A 20,381-nucleotide genomic window follows, 5' to 3' on the forward strand; every position below is an offset into this window, starting at 1 on the left:
CGACTCGTTGGCTGAACGGTCAGCGTACTGGCCTTCGGTTCGGAGGGTCCCGGGTTCGATTGTGAACTGGGTCCAGGAGACTGAGTGTTTGTGCTCTCCCCAACATTCTTACACCTCACACACGACACATAACGCTACCATCCACCACATTAACACGCAGTTTCCAACGCACGGCATACATTGTTCATCCCAGACAGAGAATCTACCTTACAAAGGCTGCACCAGATTAGTAATAGCTACACGAAATTATTGTTATTATTTATATATCAAACGCTAACCTGCATGTTTCATAAAACTCGAGCTCTTAAACCAGAGGGAGTTAAAAGGTGCGGTTTGTACCATCATCTTTTAAATAGTCTCAGTAGTACAGGAAAAATCTCGCATTTCTTAAAAAATAAACGGAAGTATATTTATTTTCAAATTTAATTTAAAATCCGGACCAAGATTTGGATCGACCTTAATGGGCAGATTGCCGCTAGGCAACAGTCCGATGGGAAATGCTGTATAAGCCTATAGGAGGATGGGAACACGCCACCTTGTTTTATGAAGTACCTTGCTTGCTACGAGGTTCAATACCGTGGCCGAATATAGCATGGGAATACGCCACAATGTTTTATGAAGTACTGTTCCACATCTCCTAAACCACTGGAGCAATTCAAACCAACATTCCTACACTTAAGACTATCCGGAGACAAATAATGTGGGATAAGCTACCCCTAAGACAACCAAGGATGGGTGTGGAAAGGGGTGGCGTATGAAAATAATAGAAAATAATGTTGAATCCATAGTAAACGTCACAACAAGAAATCTTAAAAACAAATCACTTCAAATAGTTAATACAAATCCTAAAATTAAACATCCAAGGAAAGTGTCCGAGCAAAGCCGGGGACTAGAGATAGTTGTTATTATTATTATTATTATTATTATTATTATTATTATTATTATTATTATTATTATTATTATTATTATTATTATTATCGTTTGTGTGGTTATTTTGAAATGGAGTCGCGTCATTTAAGCGATTTTGGGGGATAATCTTTGACTGTGCCTAACACTAGGTGCGTATCCATCCTAGAATCTTCTTCTTGACCAATTTTATTGGGGTCCCCAGTTGATATGTAGTTGGCCCAGTTTACGACTACATGTTACGGATTCCGTGGTTTCCTATTTTCACACCAGGCTAATGTTGGTGCTGTACCTTAATAAGGCCACGGTCGCTACCTTTCCACTCCTAACCCTTTCCTATCCCGTCCTCCCCATAAGACGTATCTGTGTCGGTGCGACGTAAAACAAATCAAAAATAGTAGTAATAATACAGCACCTCAAGGCCTTGGTTGCCAAGACGACTCCTGCACAGCCAGATTGCCCACAGCTTCTGGAGTGCGTTAAGACTTCCACAACCATATTGATGGTCTTTCTTGATCGGGTCCGGATTCTCTCGTAGCAAACAGCTCTTCAGTTGGTCTCACGAGGCTGAGGGAATCCCGTTGCAGTCAGCGTCGCCAACCGTATCACAATTCTAATGTGTACGGAAATGTAATATTTATAATAAAAACCACCACTTTACAGGCTATTTTTCTTCTATTTCTGCCACTTCTTCCCATACAGTAGGATCGAGAGTGCGACTTATGTAGCACATATAGGTATGGCCCTGTTTTACAGCCGGATGCCCTTCCTGACGCGAACCCTATGTGGAGGGATATCTTCACTATTGCCTGTTTCTGTGATGGTTGGTAGTGTGGTGTGTTGTCTGAATATGAAGTATTGGGACTAACACAAACATCCAGTGTCCTATCCAGAAAAAATAATCATGTGATTAAAACCTCCGAACCGGCCGGTTATCGAACCCGGGACCTCTGAACTTAATTTTTACAGCTTGTTTTACATCGCACCAACACAGGTAGGTCTTACGGCGACGATGAGATAGGAAAGGACTAGGAGTGGGAAGGAAGCGACCGTTACCTTAATGAAAGTACAGCTCCAGCATTTGCCTGGTGTGAAAATGGAAAACCACGAAAAACCACTATCTCCGGGATAGAAACTCACAGCTGCGCGGCCCTAACCGCGCAACCAACTCGCCTAGTAACCTCTAAGCCGTAAGCCAAGGAGTCAGTTCAACACTTTGCACACTATGCATCACGAAAAACCCACCTTTATATCAGAACACGTATGACAATATTTTTAAACTAGCAGAAGTACCCGTTCTTCGTACGGGTTATCACAAACTGGATTCAGTTACTCATACTATCGATGTGACTGACTTCATTAGATATTTATATCACTGGTGTATTTACTTAAGTACGTAGGAATTATTTGTCATGTTTGGAATTATAGTGTATCTTCTTCTTTTCTTCATGGGGGCCTCTAAATATTAGTTCCTAATTAGCGTCGACCTCTAAGATCTTTTGCTACGATGTTTTTCCTTCATTCCCACCTAGATATACCTGCTCCCTTCACAAAGCTGCAGGTTTAGTGTAAGTATACTTGCGCTAGATAGAACTACAAATATAAATACACTGAAGAAAATGGAAATGGCAACACCCAGAAGGAGTGGTGCTACATTGCTGCAATTGAACATGCAAGACGAGTGTTCGGTTGTGCTTCGATGATTACACTTTCAGGTCCCGCTGATCGCAAGTTTGGACAACAATCAATACAGGATGTGCCCACCACGAGCTGCAATACATTGATGAATTCGTCGAGGCATGGAGTCAATAAGGCCCTGGATCGCTTCCTGAGGAATTGTGGCCCATGCTTGCTGCACTGCACGGGTCAGTTGTTCCAGAGTTGTGGGTGGCTGAGGACGGTTGTGATGTCGTGGAGAACTTCTCTGGAGATGCGTGCATTGTGAACGCGGGCATTGTCCTGCTGAAACATCCCATTAGCAATGTTCGCCATCATAGGGACAACCACTGGATTGAGTACCCTATCAACGTACTGTCGAGCAGTCATAGTGCCCTCAACAAGCACTAATTGTGATTTCACATTAAAGTCAATAGCTCCCCAGACCATAATGCTTGGTGTTGGCCCTGTGTGCTTCTCGACAATAAGATCTGGGCGGCCCCTCTCCCCGGTACGTCGGCGCACACGATTCCGGCGATGACTGCGGGCAAGACAGAAGCGCGATTCATCACTAAAGACGACCCTATGCCATTCGTCGACCCACATTGATCTTTCTCGACACCAGGCCAGCCTAACACGTCGCTGTTGTGGTGTCAATGGAACACCTTCTGCAGGGACACGGGCTCGTAAGCCAGCTGCACGCAGGCGATTACCAACTGTTTGTTGTGTAACGTGGGGTGCCACAGCTGCTCGAATTTGCGCTGCTGTTGCATGGGGTTCCATCCGGGCCATCCGAATGATGAGGCGATCCTCTCTCACAGTTGTCTGTCGCGCTGGGCCTGTGCCAGGTCTACGAGTGTGGGTATTTTCATTTGACCACTGCTGCCATACACGTTGTACCGTAGATGCCTGTCGGCCAACACGTGCAGCGACAGTCCTTAGCGATAACCCAGCCACACACAGCCCCATTATCGGAGCCCTCTCAAACGGCGACAGTTGTTGATAGCGTGCTCTTCTCTGTCGTCGAGGCAAGTTTGACGGGGAACACTTCACTGCACAGACTGCAAGTCAACTACGCTACACCAGAGTCCGTATACTGGAGTTGATTTCTCCGCGACCAATCACGTGGGGAGACCTGTAGCAACAATCCAATGGGTCTGAAACTTTGATCGTTTACACACCTACATGGAATTGTTCCATATCTCGAAAATCAACACAAAGGACCAATGCCTTCATGGTGTTGCAATTTCCATTTTATTAAGTGTATTATTGAATGTATTTGTTTGATCCGACATTTCGTAATTATTACAAATGATCAAGGGAATACGCCATGCATAAAGGAAACTGCTATAATTATCGAGAATTAAAATTCTCAGGGCTTGTCGCTCATGTTGCACATCATATAATGAATCTGAGTATAAATGTTGGGAAATTTTTTCAACTCATGGGCGCACCATCTTGACAGTTGTGTACAGTATATAGGTTTTCATGGTTATAATGATCGTAAAAGTGGACCAAAACGTCGGCACTAATAACATCAGTGATCCTACTACTCCATGATTTAATAGAATATAGTTTAAACTATAGGTAACAGACTCCGCAAATGCTGAAAGCTAAGCCAGTACGTAAAAACGGAGGCCCGTCGTCAACCGCTGGTCGCTGTACTAAGGAGATCTCCTTGGCTATTTTTTTTTATACTTCACTCCCTTTCCAACCCCGCCCAAAGGAGTGCTATGAGCGTCTTACCCAATAGTTTACTTTTTCCAGATAATAAGTCTATGTGTATCAATTTTGGTTGGCAGCTATGCCCAAACGTACATGCATAATCTAGCTGCTGTAGAATCCTGGAGCTGACGTTGCCATGGTTACGGCCGTTCGTTTCTTTATCCGATTCCTAGAATAGGGGTAGTGTTGTTCCAATATCTCCATAACGGTTGGTTTTAGGGCCTTAATACATGGTTTTTGGGCCCGAAGTGTTTACCGAGTTTTGTTCTTTTCGTCAAGGGGCTTAAAATGAGCTTTGTCTCGTCCTTGTACGAAAAATTCGATTTCGCCTATATTAGCCTATTATTTTAATATTTTTATATCTCCCCTCATCGCCCCCGCCCCGTCAAATTGTTTTGAAAATAAAATACAGCCCATGTTACTCACTGGCAATGTAGCTTTCTATAGGTGAAGTAATATTTAAAATCGGTTCAGTAGTGTTTGAGTCTAACCGTTACAAACAAATATACTAATTTTTCCTCTTTGTAATATTAGTATAGAAGTATAGATTACATACCTACACATACAGTTGCCGTCAGGAAGGGCATCCAGCCGTAAAACAGGGTCAAATCCTCATGTGCGACACAGTTCGAACCCGCAGCCTCACAGGTGTGGGTAAAGCGATAGAAGAAGAAGAACTCATTTTTAAAAATTCACCCGCTTTTTTATTCTTTTCCCCTTAAGTGGATTTTCCAAAAAGAGTGTGTTCATTTTTAAAGAGATTCCAAGTACCAATTTTGAAGTCTGTAACATCCTCACATAAATAATTCAACTCCTTCCTCACTTCTTTTCACCCCCCCCCCCTTAAGTGGATTTTCTGAAAACGAATATTTGTGTTCTTTAATTTTTAAAGGGGATTCCAAATATCAATTTTCATGTCTGTAACATGTTAAGTTTTCGTGATTTATTGTAGACTAGCAAATGTACCCGTGCTTCGCTATGGTATTCTACATTGTATTCGACTATCGAAGTAAATACTGCACATACAGTAAATAAGATTGTTTTTAAATGGCATGTCTCTTGGAGTTTTCCGAGAAACAGCATAGGAAGGTTCCCAATACGGTGTTTCCAATGTAAAGTGCTTGTTACGGATTTGTGATGATAACGGCAGGCTCACTTGCCTACTGCCATTCACAATCGATTTGGGAAGTTTTCATTATAATTGCAGGCCCCATCGTCTACTGCGCGGTCACAATGGATTTGGAAGTTTTCGTTACAATGGCAGGCCCCCTTTCCTACTTCCAGACAGATTACAGTTTTCATTAGAATGTTTGGCAACTTCCCTACTACCAGTCGAAATTGAGTTGTGCAGTTATAATTATAATGACAGGACCCTTTTCCTACAGCCAGACAGCTTACTACCAGTCACACCAAGTTGGTGAGTTTCCATAAAAATAGCAGGCCACTATGCCTAATACCAGTCACATTTTAGATGGAAACATTTGTTTATAAGGGCGGGTACCCTTGCCTACAGCCAAACACAATCGGGTAGGGGAGTTTTAAACAATTATGCATGCTCCCTTGCCTTCTGCAAGTCAAATCGAGAAGTGAATTATACACTACAATGGTAGGCCTTCCTTACTAATGCCAGTTACACAGGTGTTGGAGAAGGACCCCATTTCTACTGCCAGTTAAAGTCGGTGTGGGGAGTACTGATTACAATAGCAACACAACCTTTCTCGATCGCTACAAGACGACATCAGTGAATATTTATAGATCGACATACGAAAGTATATGCAGGCTTAAAATATTGCAGACCTTCATTTACAGATTGACTGCTGCAAAACGGTACGTCATATCGACAAAGGATTGTACCCTAAGACGTCAGATTTAGCGGCCTAAATGGCTGGTCGTATGATATCTGATCTATTCATGGGTCAAATTGAGTTAGAAACGTTGAATAGGGTAAAATTTTTGTAAGATTATCTCACATTGCATTACTTTTCAGATAATTATGTGACAGCTACATACATAGCATTTGGCTCGCATATGGCTACTGGGTGGGCCAATTTTCGTGTAGGGTTTGATGCTTCTATCTTTCTTATAAGTGATTGAAAGTATGAATTATGCATGTGAAAAGTCCAAATTTACTTAACATCGAGAAATAGACAAAAATCAAACGTAAAAGGGATACAGATACAACAAAAAGTCATAAGACCAAGGTTGTAGATCACTCCAAATTGAACGAAGATTGTACCTTCCCTTATGTGATAGGACTTCGCGAAGATCTGCACCATCATTAAAATTGCCTCTATATTTCGATAGCCGATTTCTTGCAATACGAGCTGAAACATGTTCAAATGTGGAAGTGCGTACTGTGAACCGGGTTTTGAATTTGAAGAGCACCCCGATAACGGAAATTAATCGTCAGATTGTTGAAGTGTACGGTGCATGGCAGCGCCAAACCACTTGCAGCCAATATCACCTGTGAATTTTTACGGGACTTGCGGCGGAAAGTACTGGACCATCCTCCCCTGATTTCCTGGACCGTTGAAGAAGCAATTGGGTGGTAAGCGATTCATGACCTGGCCTCAGGAAATGGACGCAAGATCTCTTCCATATAGGCATCGTGATGCCTGGGCGTACCGTTGGACAAGAACGGTCATGACCGAGTGAGTTACCTACGCGGATAGGATCACGAAGCTGCCAGGTTGCATTACGACAATCGTGGGTTCGAACCCCACTGTCGTCAGCCTTTAAGATGGTTTTCAGTAGTTTTTCCATGTTTACACGAGGCAAATGCTGGGGATATACCTTAATAAAGGTCACAGTCCCTTCTTTCCAAATCTTACCCCATCGTCGTTATACCACGTCGGTTTGATCTAAAGAAACAGGAAATGCCAAGAAAGATACGACCCCTGAAAGGCTGTAGTGCCAAGAAATAAGTAAGTTATTCAGCCCTTTCGAAAACGTACCGGTTAACCTCTTCTGAGTACTGTTACTCTCTGTGACTCGCGTGGAACGTGCCATCTTTGTGTCATCTGAATGGGCTTGATAAAATCACACACATTCGCTCTATGGCATAAATGGCTGGAATGCGAATTCATGTACGACGACCTCAAAGAACAAAGACTTTCGCTAGATAACAAGGATCTTGACTGTTCTCAGAAATGAACCGGATCACAGGTAAACTTCAGCGTGTGAAAAAGGTGAGCTCGCTTTCTAAACAAAATTAATGAAAACTGAGATGACAACCAAGGAGAGAAAATTAATTCTTTGTGTGGATTAATTGGTATTAAATATTGCTTGACAGTTGCTTTTCGTTATCCTCAATATTGCATTCCTTCGTATCGATGTTGATGATGATTTTGATGATGTTTGTTGTGTAAAGGGGCCTAAAAGCTAGGTCTTCGGGCCCTGATGGTACGAGGTGCAACGAAATGCATGCAACGACATGTGTCCACTGACTAGAATCTCAAACGAATGATACTGAAATCGTGAAACAAAAACATTTAATGGATCCCATTCACATTGACCTAATTATTGGGATGATGCTTATTACCTAAATGGCACAAAATCCAGGTCACTGGGCCCGCATAATTATTGTACTAATCACTGGTAAAGCAGAACAATGATGTTCTTCCTATAATGATACTAATCACAGGTAACGTAGACTTATGGTGTTTCTCGCACTGTGGTACTAATCACAGGTAATGTAAACCCATGGTGCATTCCTTCGTCTTTGTCGTCCTGTTACGATACGATCCCATTCATATGCAGATAGTACCCTTAAAATACAGATAAACGAAGAAAACTGTGGTCATAGAGGTGTTTCGTCTTTCAAGTAATAATGTTACTGTCGATGATTTCACGGCCCGTACTTATAGACATGATATAGACCTTCGGACTTACGCCGTGTAAAGAAAATGAGGTGAAATTCTTTACGTTTCGCTGACAACATTGCACTGCGTCTTCATCTTATTTTCTTGACACGGCTTAAGACTATATCATGTCTAATAATAATGTTATTTGTTTTCACGCCCTACTAACTACTTTTATGGTCTTCGGAGACGCCGAGGTGCTGGAATTCGGTCCCGCAGGAGTTATTTTATGTTCCAATAAATCTACCGACACGAGGCTGACGTGTTTGAGCACCTTCAAGTACCACCGGACTGTTCCAGGATCAAACCTGCCAAGTTGGGTTCAGAAAGCCAGCGCGTCAACGTCTGAGCCACTCAGCCTGGTGGTCTCTCAAGATGATTGTTACCAAGTACAGTAGGCTGTAGTGGAGTATCACGTGATCAGAGTGAGGATATCCTCAGCCAAATTGTTTGCTTTTCGTGGCCAGATCGGCTACCTCCCATAGCATAGTTCTCGCGAGGCTGAATTCCCGTTCCAGGATTCACTCCAGAATCAAAATCTCTTAATTGAACCCCGCCTCACACTAATGTAAAGGCGGATAGTCAGAGAGATTATGAATCAGCAAATAACAGAATTAACCTTCAGTCGATCGCGCGTCCTGGCGTTACGTACGCGCTCGCGCGGGCGGCAATTTGGACGCCCGTTATTTTTGACCATTTTCATGAATTGTTCTCCAATTCACCCGCATCGTTTTACAATATTTAGGACTGGAACTCTGGCAAAATTTTACAAGCACATTTTTTAAACCAAAAATCTTGACTTAAGTACTTCACAGAAATATTTATTACGTAAATTATAGCATTTTTCAAAATAAATTCAGTTCTCCTTATCTTAAGGTTAAACATTTTCAGTCCTTCATTTTTTCCACCCAAAAAGAAATAAATATTTCCAGAAAAAAGTAAAAAGAGGTTAACACCAACGTATTTGCCTCTTTTTACATTTATTGATGATGGTGATGATGATGATGATTGTTGTTTAAAGGGGCCTAACATCGAGGTCATCGGCCCCTAATGGTACGAAATGAGACGAAATGGGATGACAAATTAAAAGTCTAAAATTCTCCACTGACCAGAATTCAAAGCGTGGGAACGAAGAATGAATGGATGGACATGAATCAGTCAGTGGATGCGACCCGCAATGTTTTACATTCATAGAAACTGACGTAAAACAACAGGATTACTGACCAAGGAACTGCTGCTAGAGCATAACACTCAAACGATGATGCTTGCAGTCTAAAGGGGGTCCAAAATCCAAGTTATCGCCCCCTCATAACGGTACGGATCGCTAGGAAAGTAGAACCATGGTATTTGTCATGTTGCGGTACTAATCAAAAGTAGCGGAGACTCGCGGTGTTCCACACATGATGGTACAACTCACAGGTTATAAAATTCAACATATAATACAGACCTACGTTTTTCTCACTTTGGGGCGCCATTTACAGGCAACGCAAACCTATGGTGTTCAACACATAAGAGTACTAACCACGGGGACCTTCCCCTATCCCATGGTGTTCCTCATATAGTGGGTACTAATCACAGGCAAGGCAGAACCATGGTAGCTATCATCCCACGGTCCCGCTCATATGGTGGTACTAATCACAGGTTCTGCAAAAGCCGACCGCACGGTGCTCCTGTGTGCTACTAATCACAAACCTATTTGGTACCTAATATAGTGGTACTACGCGCAAGTAAAAGCGACCCGTGATGCTCTCCGCGTGGTGGTACTAATCACAAGTAGTTCCAAGACAATCATCCCTTGGTAGCCCCTTTTAGTCCCCTCTTACGACAGGCAGGGGATACCGTGGGTGTATTCTTCGTCGGCGTCCCCCACCCGCAGGGGGTAGTGTGTTTGGTCCGCGAGAGGTATTTTATTTCCCTCAAGTCCGCCGGCAAGCCGGTTAGGACCCCTCTATCCGCCACCTGGGCCGCGCCACGTGGGAGTATATCACCTCTCCCCCTGCTACGCCAGCGTAGCAGATTCGTGGTTTAAATTTATTCAAGGAATAGCACTAATATGCATTATACAAAATAATAACACAATTCGGGAACTGCTATTTCCCCTTCTTCCTTTACCACTTCCTCTGGAATTGGAAAAATGTCTAGAAGATCGCTGTATCGTTCGGCCCTGAACGAAAGAGTAGGGAACTGACAGTATGTTCTAGCAAAATAAATAAAAAGCCATATTTCAAAGAAAAATTAGCACAGAAAATCTTTATGCAACACTAGCATATCTAAAGATGAATATAATTCCGAAATACTAGGGGAAAAAAAGTAAATATCTACTTACATCTTCTGTTGAGAGATGGAAAGATAGTTGTCGCTTACGCTTGCAAGACGGCAAGCTTAGGCGTCACAGTCAGCTTTCGGGCTGTATGGGATGGTGGAGAAGTATCAATGGGCTGAAATCGAACGCCAACTAGCGACGAAATACCTAACGAACATCTGCTTCCCCCAGACCTCTCTCAACTCTCTGGCGGGAAATGTGCGACGAAATACAAAAATGCGACCAATCTGCCGTCCGCGCGAGCGGATGAAGGTTAACCTTCCTGAATTAAGCCCTGATTGCAGTACTGTGGCTCCGTACACATCTGGAAATCCACCCGAGTCCACAGCGCTGAGTAGGTTACTGCTGAAAAGCTGAGCTTGATATTAGTAAATATAGGATGACTTGCAATTTGATTATGTTTATTATTAAAGCATTTAAACTCTTTAAGCATTTTTAATCGCGAAATTATCAGCGGTTTACCCCCGTGTGTTGTTTTAAGAGGGCTGCATTAAGTTGTGAATTCCCGACAGTTATAACAGATTCGGAATTATACACTTTCAGTCTAATGAATAATAGTCACTGCGAATTCATTATAATTACATTTTCATTGTACGAGTATTAAATATTTTTCTCCAAATATTATCTAGATCACTGGTATTCAAACTCTTTGGCTGGCGTGCCCCAAAATCCAATCGCTTTACCTTCGTACCCCAAAGTTCGAGTAGCCTATATTGCGATTATACCGGATTATACTAAATGCCAAATAATATTAACACTAATAATAATAAGCATCCTAGCCGGAATACCACCTTCATCGACAGATCGCATTCTAGACGAAAAAAACAGGGAGAGATAGACTCCGCATCACTGAAACTGGACAACCATATACAGGACGCTCAAACACGGGGTTCAGGGAGCAATCGGAAGTCACAGCCATGGTTCGACGCGACTTGTTACGACAAAAGGAAACAGGTACTCGACCTCCTACATACTTCAAGAACCACCAAAACTGAAATCCACTTACAGACCTACAGCACTCAGAGACGCGCCTACAAAAACCTACTCAAGGAGAAGAGCGCAACCTGGGTAAAGGAAGAAGGGAAGAGATTATTAGAGAATGCTTCAGAAAACCACTTTGCGGCATTGAAACCTAGGACACCAAGGTTATCTCAAACTATCACAATGGAAACATGGAACTCACACTTTCAACAGATCTATAACAGGCAATCAGCCCCAAGAACAATACACGCAACTCTGACTTCAGACGTCCCACGCATCACAACTGAGGGAAGACCAAATGCGGTCATGGATCTGAAAAGCCGTAAAGCTGCCGGACCAGACGAAATCTTTAATGAGCATCTGAAGGAAGCCCTGCCACACCTAGGGAAATTATGGACAGCCTTATTCAACAAGTGCCTAGAAATATGCAAAGTACCGAACAACTGGAGGACCGCAACGCTCAAATTCTTGTGCAAAGGTAAAGGTAGCCCCGACCACCCGGACTCTTACAGAGGAATTGAGTTGGAGAACGCACTTTTCAAGTTATTCACCAGAATCCTATCTGCAGGATTAGAAAGGGAAACAATCAGACAAACACCGGATCAACAATTTGGCTTTAGGAGAGGCAGATCGACACTTCATGCAATAAGTAGCCTAATGGATGACATAAAGGATGCACTTAAGCATCGTCATATTCATCGACTATAAGAAGGCCTTAGACCTACCTGACCGTCAGATAATCATCGACAAGGTGAAACGTATGATTGGATAAGACAACTATCTGACGATCATCATGGACAACATATTGCAACTAAATAAGCTCCTCATCAAAGACAACATCCAAACTTCGACCCCGATACCACAGACTAGTGGAATTCTGCAGGGTGATCCATCGAGCCCCTACTGTTTAGTGATGGAACATTTGATTCATTTTTCTGAATCGATTCATTTGATTCCGTTCACGTTACTGAATCGATACGGTGATCCGATTCACGGCACATTAGTCACCGCTCCTACTGCATCTGTGTAGTATGTGCTCGTAAGACAGCAGCAACATCATTCAGTGCTCGCAGCTGCCATCTGGTCTTCATACTACGAACTCCTTTCTTAGAAAAAAATGCTAGTCACTCTAATACATCGAAGGTTTCCGGCGACGCAGGGTGAGAAAGGTTAGGATTAGGAAGGTACCAGCCATGGCCTGAATTAAGGTACAGTCCCAGCATTTCCTGGTGTGAAAATGGGTAAAGTACGGAAAACCATCTTAACGGCTGCCGACGGTGGGATTCGAACCCACCATCCCCCGAATGCAAGCGCATAGCTACGCGATACTAACCGCACGACAACTCGCTCAGTCATTTTTTAAATATGTATTTTTCTATCAGCTGAGGATTTTTTTTAATTGTCATAGGCTACCCGAGATGTACTGTGGCCTGCTGGTTTTCTGATTCAGCATACTGTTAGTTAAGTTATTGCGTGTGTCCACATATGATTGAAGTCTTGTGCAACGATGTGACATATGAAACGAGAGAATACTGAGCCTACTTCCCAGTATAAAACAGGTACTTTTGAGTGGTCATGAGCATGACTCATAGTCATAGGGCAGGCTAGAGTCGAGTTTAATTGTCAAATGTCAACTAATTTATAATACTAAGATTCATTAAACTAATAAATAGTATAACCTAATAGCCTACCTACTTACTAGCTACTTCAGAATTCTGTTTTGACTACCTTTTTTAACACTGCAAATAAATCCATCTATTATTTAAACCACCCTGTGTGAAGAGGACAGTGAATGCAAATGGGTATTATTTTCAAATGAGCTGAGCTCGAGAGTCCATTATAGCATACGATTCTTTCAGTGTACCATGGCTCACTGTATGTCTCGCTGTAGCGGAAGTTCGGCTCTCCGCCAGTGTCCATTGAGCCGATAAGGAGCCGTGTGTCTCACTGAGCCGCGCTCTTTCACGATTCTTTCGATAAGCCATGATTCACTGTCTCGCTGCAGCGGAAGCTCGGCTCCCCGTCAACGTCCAGTGAGTGCGCCACTCAGCACTGTCCGCTGGGAGTAAGCTGAATCGTGTACCGTGAGCTCGCCTTTCCTGTGAATCGATTCACTCGGACACTTGAATGAATCAATTCACTGCTTCGAATCATGCATTCAGTAGCCAACACTACTACTGTTCGATCTTGCAACATCAGATGTTATCGACTGCTTAGGAAATCTAAAGGAACAGGTCACATTTTATGCGCATGCAGACGATATGGCACTAGGCTCATCAAACCTGGTGGTACTACAGGAATGTATCCATCGCTTAACTTTATGGGCAGAGAAGAATAAGCTAGAGGTCAATGAGCAGAAGGCAGTCCACAGGATATTTAGGAAGGGAGGGAAAATAACAGTCAAAGAGCAACTGTTCTTCACTTCAAACCAGGAACCAATCAAAATAGTAGAGGGATTTAACTATCTCGTAATGACACTACGGACCTCTGGAACGACCTACACTAAGCACATCCGAAATAGAGCAATTGCAGCCATAATGGCCATCAATGACATCTAGCTCCTGCGCAGACTTTCTGTACCTACTGCCATAAAGATTTTCAACACCAAGTTAATGCCCATAGTGACTTACGAACTGGAATTAATATGGTCATATCTCACCAAATCAAATCTCAAAGACATTGAACAGATCAAAGCAACATATCTTAAGAGACCATTATGAGTATCGAAATTCACGACCTCCAGACTAACATACGAGCTCGTCGGACAGCTTTTCATCATAGAACAATTAAGGCAGAAAATGCCCCTACCATCCACAAAGGCATATCAGGCCTCGAATGCTCTAACACCGTAGGTATAAGAAAAGGACAAGAGTTGACCAAGGGAGGTCGGACAGGATGAACGAAAGTAAGGAGCCTGGCACAAGTAAGTGGAAGCAATGCCAGGACTCAGCTAAGTGCCCGTGGTCGCCAACCCACACTTCCAAGTTGAGAACCCCTAGGGCCTTTTTTAGTCATCTCTTACGAAAGGCAGGGGATACCGTGTGAGTACTCGTCATCTGCGTCCCCCACCCACAGGGGTAGCTGCCCTGTTGGAATTTATTGGACGTTGAGTGAAAAGGGGATCAATTTCTAACCCTTGATTTCAAGAGGGCGGTTTTCTTCCGAACAAACTTTAGAGAGAGTATTAATTCTATTGTATTCTTCTTCTTGTTGTTCCCGGACATTTCTCCAATTTATTGAGGTCAATACTTGGTCCAACTCATTCGCTGAATGGTCAGCGTTGAGGCATTCGGTTCAGAGGGTCCCGGGTTCGATTCTCGGTCGGGTCGGGGATTTTAATCGCCTCTGATTAATTCTTCTGGCCTGGGGACTGCTTGTTTGTGTTTGTCCCAACACTTTCCTCTTCATATTCAGACAACACACTACACTACCAACCACCACAGAAACACGCAATAGAGAAGTGTATTAAGATGAACACAGAGTCCCAGTCCCCGAGCCACAGGAAAGAACACGCAATAGTGATTATATCCCTTCATATAGGATTGGCGTCAGGAAGGGCATCCTGCCGTAAATCAGGGCCAAATACACATGTGCGACACAGTTCGCACTCACTCGCGACCACACAAGTGTGGTAAAAACGGTAGAAGAAGAAGAAGATGAAGAATATTGAGGTCAATACTTGATGTGAATTTGGCCCAGGTTTACGGTCAGCTGGCCTTCCCGACGCCCTATGCCGTGGGAAGTATTCACCTTTTCGAGCTTCTTTGGGGGTTGTTGCTGTGGTTTATTGTGTGTAGATGAAGAGAAGTGCATTAAGACGAACACAGAGCCCTAGTCCCCGAGCCATAGGAATGAACCATACACAGTTATGATCCCTGGCTAGTCCGGAATCGAACCCAGGGACTTCTAAACGGAAGGTAAATGCACTGACCATTTACCCAAGGAACCGGACGAATAAACTATACTGCAGTAAAATACTTGCGTATAAACAACCTCTACAAGCGTCTCGCATACAAGGCTCTTCTCATAACTCCACAAGAAGGATCAACAGGGAACAGATCAGGAGGACGAGGAGGCCACGCAACAGCATCTCCTCTTCTTATATACTTTCCCTAGACGGAATGTTTAAAATGTTCTGGATTATCATGTGAAAAGTGAGCTGCGGCCGGGATCGTGTTAAACCCACATGCGTTGACAAACCTGCAACCTACGATAAATGGCATTGGCGTATAATATTCGACTGAGGCGTTTCCGAGCGGTGTTCCCGATCTCAAATTGATACATATGCCCTTCCCCAGCAACCCTGAAAGTCTGTATAATCATCTCAGCAGCACTCTATATAAGGGTTGTTCAATTGGATCTACGACTGTCAGATAAACAGTCAAACACGTAGCCTGCTGTTTTGCAAACCAGAAGTTAAATATTTTCTTGCGTACTACCAACGGGTTTTAACGACGGTATTGTTATGCGGAAGATGTAGTAACATTTTTATTGCGTTGGTAATAAGGTTACTGAAAACATAGTGAAATTTAGCGCGGTGGTGTACGTGTTCCCTGGGGTTTTCATTTGTTTAGCGCTATTAGTAGAGTCCAACATCAAACTCTCATTAAGCTATAATGTGGAAATTCAGGCCAAAAACAGAATTAGGACTGAAATCTACACATACGAAGAAATGTTAAAATAAAAATAATGTAACTATGTAACGAAACTCAGAAATTGTTGTAGAAAATAGAAAGACTGAAAATGTAACCTGGACGCAAAAGTTATGATTCAGGTTGTGTATCTTATCAAATAATTCCTAACACACTGTATTATCTTGTTTTTTACTCTGATACTATTTATGATGATGCGCGTTCCGGCAAAAGTAAAGTTTATATTCGTAGTCTAATTAATGCCACTGTATGCGACGTAGGATCATTAATTTTATTAATTCAATTTATTGTTGCTAATTTGATAAGTAGTTTTTCAAGGTCCACCTCTGTGGTGTAGTGGTTAGCGTGATTAGCTGCCACCCTCGGAGGCCAGGGGTCGATTACCGGCTCTGCCAAGAAATTTGAAACGTGGTACGAGGACTGGAATGGAGTCCACTCAGCCTCGGAAGGTCAACTCAGTAGAGGTGGGTTCGATTCCCATCTCAGCCATCCTGGAAGTGGTTTTCCGTGGTTTCCCATTTCTCCTCCAGGCAAATGCCGGGATGGTACCTAACTGAATGCCACGGCCACTTCCTTCCCTCTTCCTTGTCTATCCCTTCCAATCTTCCCATCCCCCCGCAAGGTCCCTGTTCATCATAGCAGGTGAGGCCGTCTGGGCGAAGTACTGGTCATTCTCCCCCAGTTGTATCTCCCGACCGAGAATCTGAAGCTCTAGGACATTGCCTTTGAGGTGGTAGAGGAGGGAACCCTCGCTCAGTCCGAGAGAAAAACCGACTCTTGGAGGGTAAACAGATCAAAAAGAAGAAGAAGAAGAAGAAGTAAATACTTTTTAATGCTATTTGTTCGGGCGTCGATACTTGCACCATATGATTTGAACCTGCGTGTAATTGGAATTGCGGAAGTGTAGAGTGTTGAATGTGAGGAAAGGAATGTTAAGGACGACACAAACACCCAGTCCCCAGGCGAAGGATATTAATCATTTACAATTATAAACTCCTAAACCGGCCAAGAATCGAACCCGGGGCCGCCGGTTGATAGGCGGACGCGTTGTCCCCTACACCGCGGGGCTGGACAGAATTTTTAATCTTCGCTCCGGACTCGAACCTCCCACCTGACATGCAAGCCCGCTCCGCCACGCCTTTTACCAACTACACTACGGTTACGCACAAGTAAATACTTAGTAGCAAGTTGTTATGAAGTCAAAGAAATTGTACCCGATGCATTTACTGGACGTATTACAAAATGGCGCCTACGGAAGGTAGAGACCAGCCAAGCAAAGAAATGTGTAGCAGAGTATCGATATTTATGTATGTTAGAAGGCCATGACTGATTTAAACCTACCACTATGAAGGCGGTGTACAATGGAGTAGAATCGATTGAATTGTTATAAAAAAATAAGAAGGATCAAACGGATTATTATAAAAACTTTCTTAAAAATTTGACTTCGTAACTACAAGACGTGCTGAATATAGCACTCAAGAATAAGCAAGATTAGTAGTTTCTAACGTGAATTTTAAGTTGAGACGACGATAATATAGAAGGAGACGAAGTGCTAAACACTGAAATACTGTAAGGAGGGTATAAAACCCGGAAATTTTGAAAAGTTCGTCCGGATACTTATACGTTAGTTGTCTCGAAGCAAAAGGTTGACCGAGACGCTAGAGCTGAAGATTGAGCTATAATAAGAGAAAATAATAGCAACGATAGCGTAAATAAAGAGGCAATCATTAAAAAATGTATATACTTCATAAAGAAAAAATAAGCTAATTTTGAATATACGACTAGAGGAAGCAAATAATCTTCTACGGACCTCAAGAAATAAGAAAATATTTCTGCAGAGGAAGGCTAGCAAATATATATTGAATTATCAACGACAAATACTAAGACTTCACAGAACCATGATGAATATATATGTTTCAGAATTGATGTATATTAATCTACTGTATTCCTGAGGAAATGATGGCTTGCTAAATCGGCATAGACCAACCTGGAGAGAGATGTCATCCTGGCAGTTAAAACCACCCGACCCGAGTGGTGGAGGTCACTCAACCCGTGCTACCAGTGATGGAGGACCTGTCCAGTTGTCGATCCAGACCGTGGAGCAGTTGAAGAAGAGCAACTAAGGCCCGAGATATTGAATGGCGAGCTAAGTAATAGTAATAAGTAGTATAATTTCTTATGTAGAGTATTAAAAGTATATGCAATAGAACTGAATAGCCTAAGCGTGGAATAATTAAGTGTGCAATTAATATAAGGAAGTGCAGCGAGGAATATTTAAGATGATATTAACCTATATTAAGTCAGTGTGAATTTAAAACTATATCTCGTGATGTAATGGTTACGTATTTACAATATGATCTTAACCAGTGAAATGAGAATACGATTTAAGAGTGACATAGTGTAAAAGATATTTGCAAAGAATCCCGGTTAGCTAAAAAGATCCATGAATGATATAGTACCATGCGAACCCAGATTACGTCATAGATGGACGCATGTTTTGAATTGTTTAACTAATAATAATAATAATAATAATCGTATGGCCTCAGCTACCGTTTTGCGGACATTTCGATTTGACGCCATCTGGCTGTCTGCTCGTCAATTTCGACGTTCCGGTTTACTCTGTCCGCCATCTAGCGGACCTAGAGTAAACCGGATCTCTCTTGGGCGTCTATGGCTGAGATTTAATTAATTTTGTCGGGTAAATACCAAATGTATCACCAGAGTTCTTTTACATGCCGACATCGTACGACATGGAGTGTCGAATGGACTTTTTTCCGCCCTTCAAAAATCCGATTACCTCTGCCGGGTTTGAACCCGCTATCTTGGGATCCGGAGGCCGACACTGTACTACGCATCCACAGAGGCAGCTAATTGTTTAACTTAAATTACCATACTCTTTGCTGAATGATTATATTGGAAGAGTAGATACCGTATTTGGGGTTATGTGTTGAATTGTACGATAAGTCGTGTTGTAAGAAATGAATTCTGCGCTACAGGAATGTTACGTCTCGTTATATTTAATGAATATTGGTGGTTAAACGCGTTAAGTGATGATGTTGCATAAGTAAAATATAGGTTGAAATGAAGGCTATAGATGAAATAATGGAAGTGTATATGGTGTTTTAAATGAAATATTGCGCAGATTAATAAGAATTGAGACGTATATGGTATGAATAATGTGCGATATTAGGGCACAAGTAATGCAACTACGGAAAGGAAATACGCCCCAGGGAAGAACTATAGCGAGGTATGGATAATAAAATTACATATATTTAGATGAAGTTTGAGAGTGGTTTGACAGTAGTAACAACCGGTGATGGGTAGTTTTATGCATGATTATGTCGTATTCTAAATGAATGTTGATTGCGTGGAAGATGAAACTAGTATGTAACTAATATGATAATATAATATTGAGATATCGTAATGTAGGCACTTGCACATCTATATATGATAAATGCTTATTGGCTACGTGCATATTGAACTGGAATACGTTACATAAGAAATTATCTAACTAGAGTAGGGAAATAACATGAAATTTACGTAGGATATCATCGATGTTTTTAATTTGAAATACTACATGAGCGAATATTTAGCTAGGAGCCGTATTTTAAATGGCAATCGGACCAAGAAACTTGGTGCGTCATTCGATTTCTCATTTTTTTCACTTTATTCAGCACCAACGAACTCAGATAATTTTTAATATAATTCAGATCACTGATATTAGAATTCAGGACACTTTATTGAAATTCAGATCATTCTTACGATAACATGAATACTGTAATGTTATCATTTTTGATAATGGGGAATAGTTAACACCGCAAGTGATATAATTATTTATTGAAATACTGAATTTTGACTGTGGTCAGAAGATTATGATATATTTGTATACGTAAATGACCAGATTTAAATTTTGATAGGAGAATGAAACAAAATGTGAATTCATTTCAGGAATATTCAACCCATAATGTTATGAAATGCAAACTTAGATTAGAAATAAGCCAGCGCTGACTTAAAATAATTGGTTCAGGCGTTAAAATATTTGTTTATTAGATTTATGATTGGAAGTTCACGTGCTATATTTGACATTTAACAATTTCTTTCGCGATTCTCAATAATTTAATAAATGTGTTTCTCGATTATGTTTTATATAATTGAATGAGTTCTCATTTGTAGTGATAGTCTGTAGTTGTATTTAGTGAGTAAGTTATATGATAAGCGGATATGTCTTTGGAAATGTTGATTGAAGTATACGTATACGGAATTCACTACTGAGCGTTG

The sequence above is a fragment of the Anabrus simplex genome, chromosome 4 (assembly GCF_040414725.1).
Source record: "Anabrus simplex isolate iqAnaSimp1 chromosome 4, ASM4041472v1, whole genome shotgun sequence".
Classification (NCBI taxonomy): Eukaryota; Metazoa; Arthropoda; class Insecta; order Orthoptera; family Tettigoniidae; genus Anabrus; species Anabrus simplex.